We start from the raw sequence: 4,548 nt of genomic DNA, 5'->3' as shown, positions 1-4,548 counted from the left end.
AAGATTACAGACTCTTAACTTCGACGTTTACATATATATCCTGTTGGTTTCAGGGAAAGCATAAAATGCACGTTAGAAAGTCAATTAAATGCTTTATTAAGCCAAGCCACTGAATTCAAATAAAATTACCTTACTTTGGCATATTTGCTATTAGGGAATGATCAAAGACTTTTTCATGGTATATATCTTTCACGTTTCTCAGCTTTACCAGTGCTTCAATTATTTGTTGTGTTGAAAACATACTCAAAAATATATAAGAGAATTTCTTTTGTGAAGAATAAGATATAATAAAAAAATAATGTTTTTTTTTAAACAAAAATTTACTCTTTATTAAAATTTCACACTTATTCTTAGCATTATCCTACCTACAATGCTTTATTAAGTCAAGTCACTGAATTGTCAAGATCAGCCGAAAGGACATTATATACATATTGAAATAAATTAACAATACATCCAATTTAGCTACAATTCTGTTACTTTTCCTTTCTACTGATCTCCTTCTTTCTTTCTTTAATTTCTCTTTACATTTTAATTTTCTTCTTCTCTAATTTTTTTTTTCCCATTTTTCTCTTTCTTAAAATGTGGTTACATCTTTTTTTTTATTATTATTTTAAGGTTCTATTACTAGAGAGAAATCATACATTAATTGATGCATGCTTGAGTTAAAAGGTCAATTACTTTTGGATAACAGTTGATCAATACATTAAATTTTTGAAACATTTTATTAATTTTTGTGCATATATGTAAACATATAAATTAGTGTAATTTAATAACATGCATATATGAGTAATTATATTAGTCTTATCGTTTTGCGAAATTTTTAATTAGGTCTCTATATTTTTTTTTGTTTTAATTGGATCTTTGCACCAATTTTTTTTTTTCAATTAGCTTCCACTTGATAATAATTGGTTTAATTGTATAGGGATCCAATTAAAACAAAAAAAATTAGTGCAAGGACCCAAATAAAAGAAAAAAAAGTGTAAAGACCCAATTAAAAAAAAAATTTTGGTACAAAGACTCAATTAAATTAAAAAGAAAAAAAGTATAAAGACTTAATTAAAAATTTTGAGAAATTATAGGAATCAACAGAGTAATTAAACCATTATATTTTGATCTCTTTACAAATTTATATAAAAATAACAAACTATAATCTACTATTCGTTTTTGTTGTTTTAAAGAATCTTCTATAAATATCGGTTTTTACTGCATCTAACAAGATTTTTTTTTATTTGGATGTATAATTATTAGATTTTAAATGTTTAATTATTTTTTATTTTTATCTTTTTGCATATTTTTTTCTTAGTAGAACTGTTGGTAATTACCGTTGCAATGTAAGTTTAACTGTGACTATAACCACAATTTCGGTAACAAGTGTATCTTAATTAATTAGCTGGTCCACATGACTGATGATTTGTAAAATTTGTACCAATATAACATCAAGAAAGGCTTACGTACTTGTGAAGTACGTCTTTTACTATATATTCTAATAATATTTAATAATTGTAAGTGTTCCTTAAATGAAAATTAATTTTGCATCAAGAGCATGTAAGTAATTTTATATTGTATAACTAAAATGTTTTAAATAAGACAAAGAAAAATCAAAGAGATCCTGAAAAGATAATGAAGGTAATTAATAGAAGGAAGAATCAATCCGGTATAATTCAGAAGAAAATGTTATTCGTCGTACACATCATTATTGAAAAAGTGAAAAAAAAAAAAAAGTGCTCTCAAAGTATAAACCATAGTTTTATTCTGATAAATTTTTATCGTGTATTTTCCTTAATTAATTACTTATTCTTTCATCATAAGTTTACAAGATGTTATTTTAATAAATATGTAAATCCAATAAGTAATATGTTATAGAAATAAATGAATCACAATAAAAAATTACGATTTCTTTTAAAAATATCTACATCTAATATACAATGTTGATTAGATTAGAATTATCATATTCTCTTACCTGTTTTTTTAATCTCTTATACCTTTGAATTTGATAATAATCTCAAATAAATAAGAATACTCCCTACTCATACGTAATCGCGCAACGTAAGGCATTGCGTCAGGTGAATGAGTTCCAGAAGTTGAACAAGCTATTTAATGTTAGAAATTTATTTATCATCATCACTCTGTCTTATCATTTTGAGACAATAGGTTTCCCACACTGGAAACCTGGTGGGATGAATACAGTAATTCTAGTTCAGCATGGTTTAGCAAAGATTTTTCTAAAAAATATTATTTTAATTAAAGAAGTAATTGTGCTTAGTGTTTGATAAATTAAAAATATTATATATTTGTAATTGTAATTTTTAAAAGCTAAAAAATATTTTTGACAGCACTTAAAATTAAGTATTTTAAAAGTATATTGTATTTATTAAAATAAAAAATATAATATTATATTATATATATATATTAATAAATTTATTCTTATATTTATATTTGTTATTTTTTAAATTCTAAAAATTATTTTATCAAATATAATTATTATTACTTGTGTTATTGAAAACAATCTTTAATTTAATTTATCGAATATAAATATTACAACATTTAACAAATTATCTTTTAAAAATTAATTTTAATAAATTACGTCTTTTTTCTCGCAGACATTTTCGTTCCGGGATAATGAAAAATACATTCATGTCCCTGACCCCTCCAAAATGTGAATAAATTTGTCCCTTCGTTGAAGTCACTCCGTTGGACTGGACAGAAAACGCTGACGTGGCTCCCGTAGCATTGACCTAGCCGTTACGGGCTCACAGGTGGCCTATAACTTTTGAAAAAAGGATGTATTAGTCTCCACGCGCCAAAACGACGCCGTTTCTCTCCCACCCCAATCTTTCAAATTCTTGAGCCCTAATCCTTCGAATGCAAAGAAAGGGTGAAGTGGGTGAACGAAGAAAGGGAGCATTTCGTCCCATGGCATCTGATGGAGTATCATCAAGCTCGAGAAGAAATGGAGGTGGAGGAAGACAAGACCAGTTCGCTGCGAGCTCGGTTCCTAACAGGAAGGATGACAAAGATGGCGTCTCACCAAAGTGCTTCTGTGGAAAAAATACAATCATATTCATGTCGAAGACGAGCAGCAATCCTAATAGATTGTTTCTGGGATGTCCATTTTTTAAGGTATGTAAAGCAAATCTGTGAAACTCTGTTTGTTTTAGGGTTTATCCTCAAATACCATATTTTTTGAGTTCTGTAGACTAATTTTGTGTAGGTAAGACAACCATATTGCAAGTTTTTTTTTGTGGTTGGATGAGCACATTGCAAGACTTGGGATGACTGATACAAGGTATCTGGGAGAGAAAGAAATTGGTGATGTTGAAGAGCATCACGAAAAGCAAGACATGAAAAACAGGATCACATTTTTAGAGAAGAATATAGTAGCTTTAGAGATGAAAAAAAACCCAATAGGGTAGTGTATATGTGTGATTTTCATTGTCTTGATTGTTGCTGTTTTAAGTTATAAGAATTGATCAATAGTTGAAAATGATAAATGTGGTGATTTCTTGCCAAAAAAATTCAACATGTCCTTTGTATAAATGATTTATATACCTTGTACCAGTTTTTAGCTTGTATGTTGCAATGTATGAATGAAAGGAAAGATGGAAAAATCACAAGTAATCAAACATTCAAGAACTGACATTAAAGCTGTGAAAGTAAACATTCATGATTAGAATTGATACCCAAAAAAAAAAAAAGAAAACTAGTTTGCCAGTAACGTCTACACATGTATGGCATGCTACCATTAATAAGTTTTTACTTGACCAATAACGGGTAACCAAAAAATAGCTAACAAAGAAAGGGAAATCGTATCTGGAATTTGCCATTAACAATTACAACAACATACATTTATCCTAAAATAACATAATGGCCTGACTCTTCACTCCTTGAAATCTTTAGATGTTGACACACTTGGTACAGTTGGTAATGGAGCCTCCTAATTCTGTGCAGCAGTTTGTGTGTTAGATGAACTTGGTCTTTGGGAGAGTTCCTGAATTGGTGCTGCCTGCTGTGTGTTAGATGGTGTTGGTCTTTGACCAAGTGGAGCTGGCGGCTTGAAAATCTTCTGCTTTGGTCTGAACTTTGATGGTTTCGGGCGACTTGTGTCATTGACCATGGATGGAGCTTTTCCTGAAGGTTTAAATGGACGGCTTGAAGTTGGGGCCGGTGGCCTGGCTTGAGTAACTGTTGGCCTTGGTGGTGCTATCACAAGTGTGAATCTTGTAACTCTTATTGGACCTGGTGCAACATTTGGATGACATAATGAAAATTCCTCTCTTAGGAATTCAGTTGCATCCCTTGTGTTCATGTGTGGTTGGGTAGCCATCCACTTCTCAATTTTCTTGCTAATCCAATGTTGATAAGCTCCATTACTCCCTAAATCCCTTGCACAAGTATGTTCTTGCTGGTACGTCTTCACTTGATAACACTGTAGGGTTTTGTTGTATGACAAATGAACCAAGAACGGACACTCCTCATCCTTGCAACCCATTCTGACCCTCTCCCTATCATTCTTGATCCACTTCAGCTCCCTTTCCTCAGTAATGAATG

Source organism: Arachis ipaensis, chromosome B1, assembly GCF_059453495.1.
Source record: "Arachis ipaensis isolate K30076 ecotype BB chromosome B1, ASM5945349v1, whole genome shotgun sequence".
Taxonomy (NCBI): domain Eukaryota; kingdom Viridiplantae; phylum Streptophyta; class Magnoliopsida; order Fabales; family Fabaceae; genus Arachis; species Arachis ipaensis.
Note: the sequence above shows the minus strand (reverse complement) of the source record.